The sequence below is a fragment of the Ambystoma mexicanum genome, chromosome 6p (assembly GCF_040938575.1).
Source record: "Ambystoma mexicanum isolate Mex_15411 chromosome 6p, UKY_AmexF1_1, whole genome shotgun sequence".
NCBI lineage: Eukaryota > Metazoa > Chordata > Amphibia > Caudata > Ambystomatidae > Ambystoma > Ambystoma mexicanum.
Window position 1 is genome coordinate 99,212,075 of NC_090935.1, and position 17,318 is coordinate 99,229,392.

The following is a 17,318-nucleotide window of genomic DNA, read 5'->3' on the forward strand; positions in this document are numbered from 1 at the left end:
CAATGTTCTTTGTCCTTTTGTGTCCTTGTCTTGCCATATGCCAAAACAGCAAAACAATTCAATGACCCCCCCCGCCCCCTTGGTGGTCCGTGTGGGAGAAGACATGTCTTTTTTGCACTTTCAAATCCCAACGCTCTTGCTTCTCCATGCTCTTACATCATGAATGCTGACATGCTGCTTCTTATTGCCGGAAACGCAAATGGACATAAGGCCATATCGATCGTCCCACATAACGCTGATCGAAAAAACAATGCTTATGGTAATCCTCCAGTGTTGATTCCAGAAGCCATCTGCTGGCACCTGGAAGCTATGACACGGGCAGTATGGTACAAAGTATCTGCGAACAAAACACAATAAAATTACATTTCAGTAGCTGTTCTTTATTTTAATATAACAAGTTACTGCATAACTCATAACTGTTTGAAACCTAATCATAAAGCACAACACAACCAATATTTAACACACAAATGAAAACAAGGTGTACTACTTGAGGCCACGAGTTGCGTACAATTTGAGTGATGTGAAGTAGGTATAGCTCCAATGGGATGGAGAATTATGGAGAAAACAAAGAACAAACATAGCAGCCATTCAGCTTGAACCCCAGACCGATGTCATTGTAACAAAGCTTGCAGGATAACTGTTCGAAAAGTGATCAAAGTGCACACGCACAATGTTTACCCCACTGTCAATTATTATGCGTACAGCACCCCACGCTACTCATTTTTAATCCCAATAAAAATGTTATGTAAATTTGAAATTCCATGGTTAGTCCTCAAGCAACCGCTCTATACGATGTATCACACACTTTCACACTAACTTGGCGGTACATGTCCGCTCTCAGCATAGTTAAAGTTATCTTTTTTTTTTGTATTCCCCACAATTTATGTCCTTAGAACAATTGCTGCCTAGCGTTCAAGGCCACATTACAATAAGGCAATTGTCCTATTCAAAAGGCAGAGATGTTTAGCTTTCGATTTCAGCAAAGAATGTGATGGGGAAAAAAGGCATTGAGGTGGTACAGTGTTTCAGAACAGGAAGCACAGCTTGAAACATCCATGTAAATATATGTTACACCATGTTAACGCGTCTACATTCACAAATTGTGTGTGTGTTGATGCAATGCACAAGTGTTTATCAGCCTTCAAAGGAAATTCCAAATAAAGCTAACCTCACCCTCCTCCATAACGGTTTCATTTAACCAAGCAGATTACCAGTTGATGGAGCAGCCGGCTCTAGCATATTATCGGGTCTTTCGCAATGTAACTTGTGAGCGTTAGATAGACCCTAGCATTAGCTACATGAAGAGATGATCCTAGCTCACACATGCTGCAATCAATAGACGGATGAGCAAAAAAACAATTGTAGCCTTCCGCCCCTTATGTAATACTGTTATGTACACCGTCTTACCAATGAACGGTGCATGTTCAGACACTGTGTGATGTCATTACTGGCGCTGTGGCCTTCCAAAAGGCGCCTGGGTCAGTACTCTCTGTAACCATCATGCAACACAGGAGACATAGCACATCCCTGAGCAGTGTGTCAACATGTTTTTAAAATGGCAGTAGCTGATGAAAGTGCATGATCGTGCCGCTGAATGAAAAAACGGTTCTACTTGGGATGTCTGTGTCAAGTCAGGAAGGGGCATGAGGAGTTGAAAAATTGGTTCCCACTGTTCGAGTAGGGTGTGCCCTTGGCGGCAGAGCAGTTTTCAGAAGTCTGAGCATACCTGGGTGGCACAGGATAACAAAGCCAACATCGAATGTCTCTGACTGTCTGCTGTCCCGGAGCCTTGTGCCTCCAATGATCTCACCTTCATCCAGATGCTCACTGGGCCTCATTACGACTGTGGCGGAAAGGCAACAATGGCACCGTTAGTTGTACCGGTGCCGTTGTACCTCTCCGCCACATTAGTTCTGCTTGCCGGTGCCAAACTGCATATGTGGTCTGACCAGGCGTCAGACCGGCACCCGCGAGCAGATCTCGTGATTGCACTGGCACCGTTATTAACGGTGCCGGTGAAACCATGCTCCCGACCACCATTATGGCCTATCGGGCAGAATGGGGATCGGGAGGCCAGCCATACTGGCACCCGTGAATGGGCAATTACCGGCCCATTCATATCGTAATGGTCCGGTAATGGCCCATTCGCGGGTGCCGGGGCCGGTAGCCATGCCCTTAATAAGGGCACAGCTACTGCCAAACTCGTAATGAGGCCCGCTGTATCTAGAGCACTAGTTCTGTCTAGGCCTTTCCAAAGGCACCAACATTCACTCAGTACTGAGAGAACTTTCATGATTTTTTTTTTCCTGTAAGAAATCACATACTAGAATGAACTGGACAATATATTTGTATGATCTAGTAACACTCATATACTAGTCACAGTATAAACCAATAGCTCTGATGCGGGATATCACATTTAATATAGGGGAGTTTGACCAAGGGGTCCAATATTCAATTACAGTTTCTTTTGAATTTTATTTTTTGACATTTATGATTTGGCATTGATAACAGCACCAGATGTGAATGTGAATGCATTTTACAGAGAGCTAAAAATCATTTGAATCTAGAACTACGCATTATGACAAGTTCGGATTTTGGAGGACGAGACTCATTTGTAACTTTATGTGGCATTGTATGGGTCCTGGGAACAAAATCAGCTTCCAGTCCATGAGTATGCATGGCGAAACACAGTCAATATCATATCTTTGACAAATTCAAAATCCATTCCTCGTATATTGGCTTGGCCACCCATTGTTTACTTTGTTGTGTAAAGGTCTTGTAGTAACGTGGCACCCCCAATTTTCCTGAAGTTCTCACTTGATCCCTCCCTATGTAATTGTTATGGGAAAGTACCGCTAAACCCGTTCTCGCCACCATAACGTCAATGCCGAAGTGAAACTTTTTGGGCCTGTACTTTAGGCACACATTATGGAACACCTCCAAATCTCCAGTGACACAGAAATCGGTGAGTCCCTTCAGGTCTCTCAAAAGCGTTTTATCGTACACAATCTTTTCAAGTGCTTTGTGTGGAGGTGAACATGGCACCAACCACTTCTTCTGTTCTCCTCTCTCAACAACGCTCCATGTGCACATTTGTGGAAATGTTGGTTTTCTGTCCATGCATGTACATTGGTACAATGTGCATCAATGAACGCCATTTCTCAAGTAGTATTTCCACAGATCCAACACAAGTTTTGGAACTCCACCAGAGATGGTTGCTGATGGACTGACACCATTTTATAAGGTTTTCTAACCCTTTTTTTTCCAGCAGCTGTAATTTTTTCATTAATTGATTTTGCAACGTGCCATACATCGAATTGATGCCGAATGTGTGGAAACTGATCTCGCATGGCCTTCGCTATTGAAACATGCCTGTCAGTGGCTATCACATCTATTTCCATTCCCCTGGATTGCAGAGGTTGAATGGATTTGATGAAACCATGTTTCTCCATGGCAACAGACGAACATTCAGACACCTGCACAACCACATAACTCGCAATTTTTTTACTTTCCTTGTCTTGAAAGTGGCAAGTGCAGTACTCTGCGGAAAATCCTGGACTGTCACACTGTCCGTCGACAACTAGCCAGAAACGTTTGCTAGAGAATGTATTGTCCATTGACTTTTGTTCAACATTCCAAGCATGACGAATAGCAGGGAATAAGAATTCCCTTTGGTATGTGTAGTATTGAGTTTTAGCAAGGAACTCGAGACCCACAAACTGAAAAAAACGGGAAATCCTGCTGAAAGTCGATCTGCTGAACAGTAAAACTGCTGAACACAGTAGTTGACCATCTAGAACTTTGCCGAGCATCGGTTTAGCAGACCATGTAAATTTATTATGGAGGTGAACACAGGTTGCTTGGATTTTCAGGCTGGTGCATTATAATACGCGAGACACATTCACCAATGTCTCCCAGCATATTTGGGCCCGATTGTATCCACATTTGAGCATGTGTCTAATCTTTATCAGGCAGCTATCAAACACAAGGTACTTTTGCTCCGTTAGTAGCCAATCATCCTGTAGTAATGATTTTTGAGAGTCGACGGTGGTGGACAAATCCTCAAGACTTTGCAAACTAAGGTCGAGATCTTGTGCAAGATCATCAGTCAATTTTGTTGAAGCTTCAACCTCGGCCAGTTCATAATGTGATAATTCAACATGAATTGGAGAAACAGCTAACTTTGAATGTTTTGTTCGGTAGAACAATTTTAGCGGGTGTAGATTGTGTGAAGGAGTCAGAAAGCAGTTGCAATGCATCATAATTTTTTCATTTTCATGTGTTCGACCTGGCACAAAGTAGCAATGGTCCAGGCTGACTTTGTAAGGGTCGCATGGGACATTGCATTCATTTTCCGGCCACTGGACAGATGCATCACTAGTCTGCTTGTTGACTGTGCCGCGCTGCACCTGAGATATTAGTTGCTCCAATGTGAAATCTGTTTGGCAAGCGACATCTTTGGTTACAAGCGACGTCTGCGTCTTTATGCTCCTCTCAATTCTTGGCTTCGAAAAGAATAAACAGAAGATGCTGAATGTATTGCACACGTACAGAACATACGATCTTGCAACTAAAAAACTAGAAAGAAAAAAAATATCTGCTCAAAAGCTTGTGCAAAACAAACCGATACGTTCTTTGTCCTTGGTTTCTTGATTTGCTTCCAAATAGTGGCCTTCTCTTTGCAGACGGCGACATGAAGCTGCAAAAAATCATTTGTATATGGTTTTAATACAGCAAAATTAATTTCAAAGGAAAAAAACATAAGTACATATCTACAAATCAAAAACAACTAGACGGACTGAAAAAGATAGCGACCGACATAAAGAAAATGTATACAGAATGCAATGTGATGCCCAATTTCACTTCATAAATGTATACCTCAGTTCCATGCACCACATCTGGTGTACATTCCTTGAATGAAGTAATATACAAAGAAATAAAATACAAGCTAAGTATTTTACATAGACTTTGAACCATATACTGTTAGGGTTGCTGTCACAACACAAATAGAAAGTTAGTATGGATAAAACCTTGAATCAAGTGTACGTGACTTATTCATAACATTCAGTTCATATTTCACCTGATATCTTTCCGAGTTGAAACATGGACTTGATTTGAGGTCACCCTGTAAAACAATGATAAAAATGTTGCACTGCAAAGTATTTTACTTTGTAATGTGTCCTTGGCAACTGTTCTGCATTGGGGGGGGGGCGGGTGAGGGGTGCAACGTTACTACCAAAATCAAAAAGTTTTAAACGGTGCACGGTCACATACATTTATGTCTCAAAGTATATCCAATTTTGGATGTACCGTGATTCTTGAAGGTGAAGAGAAATACCTCAAGCTGTGGACCTGTTCCAAAGGAGGGCGGAATAGTAATCGAAGTTCCACTATCCACCTATAATAAAGCACTTGTTTTAATATGGATTAAAAAGCTAAATGAAACAGAAAAAATGCAATGCAGAAGGTACATACTGAACTGAAATGCATACAATGGTACAGAGGTACACAAACCCATACCTGCCACTTTGTACAAATAGCCAGATCTGCACATAATACATTTTGAGATCTTTACATTGAAAACATACCACATGCAAGTAGTTCAATCGCATACAAAGAGTAGTGTAATATAATTACTTGGTATATATATGAAGTTGATGTTGACTCTAGAAATGAAATTCATGCAGAATATTGCTTCTTCATTTTCAGCCCAATGTACGAAAATAGTACTATGGAAAAGGAAAACTAGTTCTTGAAAAGTGAACTTGTGCAACGCTATAACATTTCACTTTGTGCGGGTCGGTGGTTGCATCGCTTGTGAGTGTCTGTTCTTCTATCAATGTGCACTAAGTGAAGAAGGATATGTCAACCTACACATTTCCCAAACCTAATTTCCAAGGGACACTGTGGAGGTTTTCATCAAGGATCACAATTACTGGTCAAAGGCTCCAGAAAATGGGGAAAGATGAAGTTTACCAAGATGAAGTATTTGACACTTGTGTTGAATCCAGTGACTATGGAATATTGAGTAATAGAACAGTGACGTGGATAAAGAGATGGAAGATAATACTTAGTAATGCAGAAAATCGTCCCACATACCAACAAACAAACTCAACGTTCACTACTCACCTCACCATTCGCATGCAGAAATTGAGTTGGGATGGCATTTGGAAGCAATTTAGGAAGAACTTGCGGGCAACTTTGTTTGTGTACTTTGACTGGTTGTACATATCCTGGACGAAGTGCAGGCTGCAGACGCGGAATCGATTGGCCCTCACATCGGCCTTGATTTCCTGGGCCCTAATTTCAATCTCGTCCACTTCACAACCGCAATTTATAAACCATATTCTTATTAAATCAATATCCTTGGGAATACATGCAGCATAGTGCCCTGAACTTTGGAGTGGCTTGCAGAAGTGCAACAGGCAACCACACTTGATGGCATTCTTGAAAAGTGCATGAGATCTGTATAAAGAAATATGAACTATTAGAACGAATAATACTGGATGAATGTGAATAATGCAATTTGCACCAGAGATTTGTCTTTAAAGTTTAATTAGAATAAATACAGAAAAGCTGTATGGCCTAGCCCAGTGAACTCTGCAACAACTTTATTATACAATTGTTATACCGCACATTCTACTGCAATGCACAGTGATGAATTGTGGTAGTTATAGAGAAGAAAATGCCTGAACTAATCGCTAATGCATAAGTCTTTGAGATACATGAACATTAAAAATCCTGGGTACATTTGGTGAAAATCGACAAACATTCTTAGTAATGTTGGTAGAACATAGGGAAGTAATTTATTGACTTACCCTTACTTTGGTGAACTGATGAGCAGATTCAGCAAGCAGAGGAACAAGTATCCGGTGAACAGGTAGATTGATGACGATATTCCTAGTAGATCTCCCAGATGTTCTCAAGGTAAATCTCAAGGTGTTTATAAAGGCTTACACAAGTGGGCGTGTTTGTGAACGGATGACGTTTTCATAGACACCCACTCTGCCTCCATGGCAATGGTTCCAGTCTACCATATGAACCCACCTTGCCACCTTTCATTCGCACAGGCATAGGCCTACTCGTACAGCATGTGGGGCAATAGGGCCAGGCTTGTAAAACAAATGTAAACCTGGTTGTCATCAATGTTTGACAACTTGAGCGGTCACACCCACCATGCCCCCTTGGGAGCGCACAGTCATAGGTGCAAAATGCCATTGATACTGGAAAGGTGGGTGGATGGGGACAAGAGGAGCGCAAAAGTGCACCAACCAGGGCTGGACTGGACTACTGGGTACTCTGGAGATTTCCCGGTGTGCCTCTGCACTCTGTGCCTATTTTGTATTTTATTTTCAGATTATATCATAGGGAAAGGGTGGAGCTAGATCAAAATGCATAATATGTGACCACTTTGCAAATTATTTCCGGTGCCTCCATTCGTTCACAGTTCACCCGGGAAACAACCATTCAAGCATGACACCCAGACGATTGCGCGTGTTCTTGATCAACTGAAAAACTCAAAAAATATCCTTATTTACTCAGTTGTATTTTATTGAATTGTGTGATGTTGATGGCACCAACAAACTATACATTTTATACTTAAGGTTGAAGTACAGTATGAGAAAATCCCCTGTACTGTCCGCTGTCACTGGGGAATTTGTGGCAAATGGCTCGAATGACACAGGTGGGTATTAATCATCGATTACGGTATCCAAGCCTCCCATAAAGCCACCATGTAAACGAACGATAGGCCACCAGCCTGTACCACCTGAGAAAGAGAAGAACAAGTTACTCTCTTAACTGGTAACATTCTTTTGTTGGGATGGTCCAACAACGTATTCCATATGCATGACATGTAATCAGCACAGCTGTGGTGATTACATGTCATAGATATGGAATACGTCGGAGGACCCAATCCCCTCGAAACATACATATTTAAATTGAATGAACCTGATAAGTGTAGCAGCCTATTCCAGAAAGTGCATCCAAAATCTGATGGCATAGTTGCCCTTAGAAAAATTAAGGCAGGAACCCTTACAGCACAAGTCACCACTATATGCTAAAGGAAATAATTATAACACCACAGAGGTTTGATCTACCATCTACCTTGCTTGGATCCTAGTGATATAGGTGGACGTGTGTTGCTTTTGGGAGAATATACTGATGCACGGCATTAGGGCTGTGGTGGGTGTTCTGGAATGGTCAGTGAAAGGGGGTCAGATGAGTATCAGCATGAAAGCAACTGGGGGGTCGGGGTTGGTTAGACCCTGAACTGGAAGGGGTGGGGTTGAGAGGGCAGAGGCAGTTTAGTCAAGATGAATGTACCCTTGGAAAATGGCTTGTCACAGTCTCATGCTCTCTGCAGAGCACATTCTTTCGGTAATGATAGTACAGAATTGTAACAATGGCATGGCAGGACTTTTGTAAGAACAGTGCTCGCACGGAGCTGACAGGGGATAGGCAATGGTGTGTGTGGTCTTGCTGTGTGAAGCACTGGGGAAGGTAGAGCTGAATTTCTAGAGAGATGGATCATAATTCGGAGAAAGAAGGAGAAAAACATGAAATTCAAATGGTCTCAGTAGTAAAAATTACATCAGATCGAGAATATACTTACTCGTTACTTGGATCGCGCAGACAAACTGTTCCGCGAAGTTCGTGCATAAGCACCATCATAATCCTCAACACGAACCTTATGAGGTAGGCTGCCCTGAAGTCATGCAGCTTGGTAACGCAAAGCGGTGGTGTGTCTTCTTCGGCTATGTAGGCCAAGCATCCAGAGTTTTCTCGGCAGCAGCAGTTTCTCCACCTCGGTTGGCATGACCTCGCAATGAATGCATGTAAACCACGTTGAAATGTCTCCCATGCGACTTGGCTGCGGCTTATGCTCGGGTATTGGATCTTGCAAACTATTGTCTGATTCCCCATCATTTCGGCAGCCTTCTCTTTCCACTAGTCCCTCCTCTGAATACTCAGGCTCGTACTTGTAGGGCTGTATTGTTAACATTGTACAACAAAGATTTAACTAAAACACAATTAACAAGTGAAATCTGTACTGCTACTGTAAGTAACGGTTCGCAGGGGCTTCATACTAGTAAAATAGCTCAACCGAGGAGAAACGAGCCACGAGGGATCTAAACTAAATACAGTGAAACTGTTTACTAAGAAACTAGAGTGTTGCCTAATCAGAAAGGGTCTGTTTATACTTCTTGAGGAAAGCGGCGTCCTGCCATTTCCACGGAGACAGGTTAATAACTTGCAGACAAAGAACGTTGAAACGAGACATGCATTGATGTTGTTATTGCTGCGAGCGCACTTGAACTTAGGGTGATCGATCCACGGATAAAATTAGCACAAGATGGCCGCACCCAAAACGTTTTTTATTTTTTTATTTTATTGAATATAGCTGAGTAAACTCAACTTTTTCAAAACAATTTTACATTACATGGTTTAAAATGTACAAATTAACAACATTTTTCGAATAACAGCAACAAGGTCAATGAAACATGTAGAAGAACAGAACATTTGTAAGAAAATTATTAAATGAATAAGAAACTGTTAAGAAATTGAATGGTTAAATTGCACAAACAATAACATAAGTAATAAAAAAGACGAAAATAATACTCGTTTACAAAATAAATAAATAATCTACCACAAAAAAAACACCATAATTACACTCAGAATGCTTAAAAACAGAAAAACAGAAAAAAATCAACTTAATAAACCAAAAGCATATGTTACCATTCTACTGAAACAAATTAATTAAGTTAATACATTTCACCAGAAGGGCCACGACCACACCTTCTGAATGAAACCTGTAGTAATATACTACAGTAACAATACAGTACAAAAAGTCATTATTCAAACTCTGGATCATTGACCCTGTCCAAGTTCAATACATTTAAGAAATTAAAAGTTGCAATTCGAATACTCTATTACTTTGGTTTCCAAAATTGTTGGCCAACGATTTTCAGGAGACATTAGGCCAAAGTAAGTCAAATGCCGATTAAAACAGTTTGTTCGCAAGTCTGTGTGAGCCGGACAGTCCACAATGATGTGTTTCAGCGTTTACCTTATATTTACATCACTGCAAAATCTACAATAGTTCTTATTAGGCTCAATGAGTTTTCTTCTAGCAAGAATGTCTTGTGTGGAATAGAGATTAAAGCGAAGACGCTGAATCACAGTTCTAAATTGTGGAGACAGTGCTCTGTACAAATACGCTTCCACTTCATTAATACTTCTGATGAAAACCATGAGACTTCCAGTTGGCCGTCAATGGAAGGCAATGGTTGCCAAGCCTGTACATCAAGGGCTATGGGAGATTCAGAATGAACTGTTAATCTCCCAAAAGGGACTGGTGCTGAGAGGTGTATGTATTGTGAGCCCAACAACCCTTGTGTCAAAGGTGCTGATGCTAGGCCCATCAAGTCTACCAAGGATCAGCCAATACAAAGACAAGACTCTGACAAAAGGTCTGGTTCTCTCACCAAGAAGACCAAGTGCACAAATGAGTCCAGAGCTGTGTTTAGTGGCAGGCATTACTCCCTCCCAGTAGGTTGCCCCCATACAATCGCCTGAATGAAGTGACAAGTCATGGACCCACATAAGAGTAGATTGTTGTAACATCTAGGAGACCTTATTGTGGTTATTGACCAATGAACGCAATATCCAGAAGTTGAATTAATTGGATCCACATCTGCCAGAGTTGTCATTTCGAGTTTAGAGAAAATGTTTGTGGCTCATGAACTACCTGAAGTTCTCAAAAGCGACAATGGCGTTCCATTTCAGGGAAGGGAACTCCACGAATAACTCACAAGACTGGATAGGCTTCAACAATGCATAACTATGGTGAGGCCTAGGGCGACTGGTGATGCTGAGCGCTTTCTGCGCTCTTCAAATAAAGTGTTTAGAATTGCGCAGGCACAAGGTGATGATCTGCAGCGAACCGGCTATCAATTCCACAGGGAATACAGTGCCATGTGGGAGCGGGAACCTCAATGGGAATATCACATGGGAAGATGTTTGGGAGGCATGATTTATGCTCACCACACCAGGCCATGTCTCCAGATTGATGATGGCCTCCAAGCAGAGAAGCGCCTGAAGGTAAATATGAGAGAAATCATGCGGAGGAAGATGCTATACTCGAACATTGAGCTCCTCCGAAATAGGAGGCCTAGGGGGAAATTGAGCCTACCGTTTGAGGCACATCCCAGGCAACTAGCAGTGGGAAAAGGTTTCAGGGTAACAGCCAAGAACCAGACACTGACAATCCAAAGGAACTCACATTTTCTGAAATGCCTTAGGACAATGGCCGCTGAGTTGCGTGTCTTGCTCAAACAAGTAGAAAGACCCCCCCCAGCGATTGGGTCGGGGTGATTTCTGATGAGAAATCAGTGGCTCAGGTAATAAGGTGGATCCTTGGTAGGGATGACATTAGGAGATGAAGTTATCGACCAAGGGGAGGCTGATACCCCCAATAGCAGACCTTAAATACCCATGAGTATGATCTGCCCTCAGTATCCTCAGATGAATAGCGGACACCACTGAAGAAACTAGGTGACCTAAATGCTGACTTGATAAATGCTGACATATCTTTTACTCAAAGATTGCGTCAGTGGGGAAGGTCAAAGATGTTCAGTCAGTCAAATATGTTAGTTAATCGGGTTTTATGTTAGTTTATGAAGGAAGGATGCTATATGCACAGGTGATGTGACCTGCTGGAAGGGAACGGCTGTAGTAATGTGAGGTACCATCACCAGATATGTGTTTATGTATTTATTTATATAAAGACAAGATCACAAAAGAACTTACAATAGATAAGATATCAGGTTTGACGGAAAGCAGTGAGCTTCCTACAATGGGGAGAGTTCAAGTGACATTCTGACCAGGTTGTGGGGGCAAGTAAATGGAACATTCACCAGGGACAATGCAAGGATGGACATATATAGGTTAAGGACAATCGACATAAGACATTTTTAAGTGCAGGTAGGCAGTACGGCCAGCTGTGCTAAGGATGAAATGCTAGAGTGCAGGCAGAAAAAGTGAAGAACAGCGGCAGGTTAGTGGCAAGGGAAACATGCTGGCTGTAAGTAAGATCAGAGGTGTGCTAAGAGGTTAACTCAGTGGCAAGGAGGTAGGCTTTCAGGTTGGTTTTGAACAAATTGGTGTGCACAGTTTCTCAGATGTCTGGCCGAAAAGAAATCAATGGAGCAAGAAGAGAAAGAGCGGAAGAGAGGAAGCACAGCGGAGGGTGCGGTACCACAAGTGTAGTGTAGTGTAGGAGGTGGAGCAGAGATTACAAGAAGGCTTGTAGAGTTAGAGGAGGATAGATACAGTGGTGCCTTACCATGGCTAGATTTGCAAACCAGGAGAGGACATTTATTTAATGTATTTATTTTATTTGGCAATTATATAGCACACAAAACCCAGCGGTATCTAGGCGATTTGAGTTTAAGAATATGGTTCCATTAAGTGATTCAGGTTACAGAGAGGAAGCATAAGAGGTGAATTACATTGTGATGCGAGCAAACAGTAAGACATCATATGTCAAGTGCAAGAGAGATGTAAATGGTGATCACATCCATTGGGCCTCTCTCCATGTTGCCAGGCGGCAATAGCACATGGATGCAGAGGCAAATCAGAAGGCAAATAAACAGTGCCTACCCCATGTTGCAGGGCAGCAGCAACACACACATGCAGAGTCAAATCAATGAGCAAATACATGAAGCCGACCCCATGTTGCAGGGCGGCAACAGCATATAAATGTAAAGTCAAATCATTGGGCAAATACATGGTGCCTGCCCCAAGTTGCATGGTGGCAACAGCACTCAGATACAGAGTCAAATCAATGGGAAAATACAAAGTGCCTGTTTCAAGGGGGCAGCAGCACACAGATGCGGAGGTCCAGAAATAGGCAAATACATGGTGCCTGGCCCACGTTGCAGGGCGGCAGCAGCACACAGATGCAAAGTCAAATCAGTGGACAAATACATGGTTCCTACCCCATTACCCCATGTTGCAGGGCGGCAGCAGCACACTGATGCAAAGTCAAATCAGTGGACAAATACATGGTGCCTGCCCCATCAGATGCAGAGTCAAATCAATGGGCAAATACATGGTCAGGGCCATGGGAAGAAAGAGCCCCAGGCACTCCAGTGCCAAGGTGAATGTGGCCCTCTTGGAATCACTGAGACAAAGGAGAAAATGTGGGAGAAAGTCTTCCAAAGCCCAGCAAATCTGGCCCTATTTTGCATTAAGAGCCTGGTTATGGTATGAGGTGTGAAGAGGAGGGTTCAAATATAGTCCTGGTTGCAAAGTAAATGATCTTGTTGAAAGGCCACAAAGCTTAGTTGGGGAGACCAAAGTGGATCCTGGCACGGTAGTCCAGTTTAGAGAAGACAAGAGTGGTTAGGAGATGCTTGGTAGTGTTGAAAGGAAGGAGGTGCATGAGGTTGAGGGAAGCCGCTACTGCAGTTTTGCAAATGAATGCAAAGAAGGGTCCTAGATGATGCTGAGGTTTCTACCTGAAGACGAGAACGGGAGTGTGTCAGGTTGGAGCTAGATAGGCAGAAGAACAGATGAGATAGTATTTGGTACGGAAGAAGGGCACCACTGTTTTGGTAGAGTTTAACATCAGAGAGTGCAAATAAGTAGTGTTTTTTAAAAAAAATGTTTTAGGACACTCCTGTTCAATGAAACCCCACTTTGTAAAAAAATATTGAGGGTCTATTGTTTCAGAGAGCATCATGCTCGCACCCTCCAAGGGATTTTGTTGGTGATTTATAGAAAATCCTAAAAACATACTGGCCAAAAGCCGAGCACGATTCTGAGCGAAAAACTTAGTCTGGTGAAAAAACCATTTAAATTAAGATTTTTTTATTTATATATATATATATATATATATATATATATATATATATATATATATATATATATATATATATATATATATTTTTTTTTTTTTTTTTTACACAAAACTCACCTTTTTTCATGGAAAATAAAAGTGAAGTTAATTCATACATTTGACGATTTTTACAAAAAAGATCTTGTTTAAAAGCACTCTATCTGAGGCCAGAGAAACAATGATGCTCTCTGAAAAAATCCACCTCTCAATATTTTTAAACCAAGTGAGGTTCAAATGAACGGGCATGTCCTAAAACAAAACACAACTTTCTTTCTGGACTTGAGTCGAAGGTCGGGATTTCTGGGAGTCACCTTTTGTTTCCGAGTGATGTTTGAGCATGACATGTGCTGCTTTCCCATAATGTGCAGTCTCACATACAATCAGGCCCTGCTGATGATGTGCAAGGGCTTCATGAGAAATGCATAAAAAAACTGTATTCAGGGGATTTAGAACAAGCTGCATTGAATATTTATAAATGCACAGGAAAGAAAAAAATCAACTTTGTGTTGAAGGGCTTTTTTGGTCTGATGCCATGGAACTCTGTCGGGTCAAATTTGTAGTTTGTCTCCCTTGGAGCGTCAGCTTTTTAATTCATGTTTGTTGAATTTAAATTAGATGTCTGCAATGGCATGTCAATAGTGAGGTCGCATGTGAATTTTCAGCACTCCAAATAAGTGTTTCCTTCGCCAATAAAAACACATTTCTTATCTCTGTGTCAGCAGTGACCCAAAGTGCAAAAATGTTCACATTTTTTAGGAGAAATGCAAAAAAAGACTGTATTCAGGGAAATTAGAACAAGCTGCATTGTGTGTATAATTGTGCATATTTGCAACTTAACTGTGCCTGCTAGCCAATATATTTACCACTTAAGATCTTATGAAGATTTGACAGGCAAGGTAGCTTTTTGAAAGTCACTTATTTTCAGGTCAATGTAAAATACAGTTTTAATGTTTCTGACTGCGTTAGTACAACTCAGAACCCACCACTGGTGTTGATGGATTGTCCCGCATAAGTATCTAACCTATTTATTACAACTTTTATTTTGTTTTTGAATACTTGAAATTTCCAGTCTGAGGCCTTATTGCTTGGTTCACTGTTGAAGACTGATTCTGAAACCGACATCTGTTGACACCAGTACACCTTAATTTGAAAGAAAAAAAGACTATTCAGGGGAATTAAAACAAGCTGCATTGAATGCATATCTACAAATGTTAAAACTGTGCAGTGGAAAAAAAATAACTTTGTTTCGAAGGGCTTTTTCGGTGCAATGCCATGGAACTCTGTGTCGGGTAAAATCTGGAGTGTGTCCCCTTTGGAGCCTCAAAAATGGATTTCATGTTTGCTGAATTTAAATTAGATGTATCTTGATGGCATGGTAATAGTGAGTTCACAGATGAACTTTCAGCACTCCAAGTGCTTCCCTCACAGAGAAAAACACATTGTTCTCTCAGGGTCACCAGTGACCCAAAGTGCGAAAATGTTCACAGTTTTTTGTGAGAAATGCAAAAGAAAGAATGCGTTCAGTAGATTTAGAACAAGCTGCATTTAATGTATATCTCCAAATGTTAAAAAATGCACAGAAATACATTGCTTTGTTGCATATATTTATCAGCTCATTTCGGGAAATTGTCACATGTGTAACAGAGATGTCATGTGTGAAACCCAAACTACACATATGAATCAAAGGTCAACCTACTAGCTTGACCTTCAACTCAAGCCCAGAACAATAAGTAGTGTTTTTTAATGTTTTAGGACATCACCGTTCATTTGAACTCCACTTTGTTTGTAAACACATATTGAGGGTGTATTGTTTCAGAGAGCATCATGTGATGCTTGCACCCTCCAAAGAATTTTGTTGGTGATAGATGGAAAATGGTGCTCCGGTATGGAGAGAAAAATGATTAAAACTAATCTCTTCTGTTTATTCCTTTCCCAACAGGTTTCTGCCTGCCCTCCTTATTCTCTGGATAAGGGGCATTGCTGAGACAAGGTTGGTGGCACCTGTCCCAGTTACTAATTCTAAATATATCCAAGAGCCCAATCGCAAAGTGCTGGGATTCGAGCGACTCTTTCAATGACCAGCAGTTCATTAAATCTGGCATATAAATTGCGAAATTCACAAATAACATGAAAACCATAAACATATTTTCTCAATATTCTTATTAATTCCAATTTAAAAATGTTTTGTCTTTAACAGTTCTTTTGCAATTATTGAAATAAGTGAAATTGAATAAATGATATAAAAACAACATTTTCAAAATGCATTATGGCTTTCATTTTGAGTGAACTTCTCAATCCTTACAATTGATGTAACGAACTGCGCTGATCCTAAGAGTCAGAAGCAGTGTCCTTTTTTTCTAGGGTGCTGCGAGTCCCTGTCCAGGGTCTCAAGTATAGATAACTTCCTCCTCTGTCCTTGTCAGCCAGGAAGGTTGCCAGAGACCAATTTACAGGTGTGCCACTTCCAGCAGGTAGAGTTCTAGCAGAAGTCAGCCAGGCCTTGCTCAACAACACATCACTTCAAATATTCCCTTGAAGTGGGTAAGAAGAGGGCATTTCTCCCTTCTTGAAAATCCTTATCGTTACCCCAAAGGTTGGGGCATTTGGGCAGATGGATACCCCAATAAAGCTTCAGCAAAATCGCTCTTCCATATGGCCCAAAGCTGGTTCACTTTTCCTCAGCGGATTGGTGCATTGCAGGGCTTCTGTAAGTGGCATATTCTGGCTGCCATAACAAGTGTTTTGTTTTCCGACATCAGCTCTCAGAGTGCCTTGGCCACAGGAAGTTGGGAAGTGGGACAGAAGAGAAGAGTGGCCAAGGTATTTCCAAGATGGGAGGACCACTCCTCTGGGCTCGGAGCCTTGCCTGGGTGGCACTATACTTCACCCCCTCGCCTACCTGCCCAAGATCAAGATCAAAAAGACTCCAGTATGTATTTATCCCCAGGCTATGATCCCCCCCCCAATGTGGCACTGATTCCCAATCTACCCATGGGGGTATGTCCTGTCCTCTTGGAAATACGTCAACTCTCTCCAGCAATGAACAAAGGGAACATCTAGGGCTGGGTCGAACATTTTCTGTTCGGGAAACCGCCAGAACCAGACAATATAAAAAAAAAGCTTAGACTGCCTAAGTCACTGGAAACCAATTGATAATCAAATTAAATTGGATGGGTTTTGCCAATTATACCTGCATCTCCTCATAGGCCTCTATATCAAACTAGAAATGTTATAGTTAACCAAAGTACCTCTACCAGTCCTTGGCAATACACAGCTCTATCTTGTCAGCAATGCATGTTACTCTATGGTTGCAATGTGGCCAAACTACATGGCAGCTGCTGGAGGATTCATATACAGGGCCCAGGCAAAAGAACACGTGTGTACTATACTTTTTTAGCATGAAGCATGTAAAGTG

The 17,318-nt window shown here is 41.6% G+C and overlaps 1 protein-coding gene across 1 annotated transcript in view; it reads right to left on the reverse strand.

Moving 5' to 3' along the window:
* Window positions 1-203: 203 nt before the first annotated feature.
* LOC138511235 (myosin-IIIb-like) overlaps window positions 204-17,318 on the reverse strand; it is a 686,303-nt gene continuing 669,188 nt past the window's right edge. The window contains exon 30 of the mRNA XM_069626778.1: window positions 204-337. The gene's annotated coding sequence lies outside the window, so the exon portion shown is untranslated. The remainder of the gene's footprint in view (window positions 338-17,318) is intronic.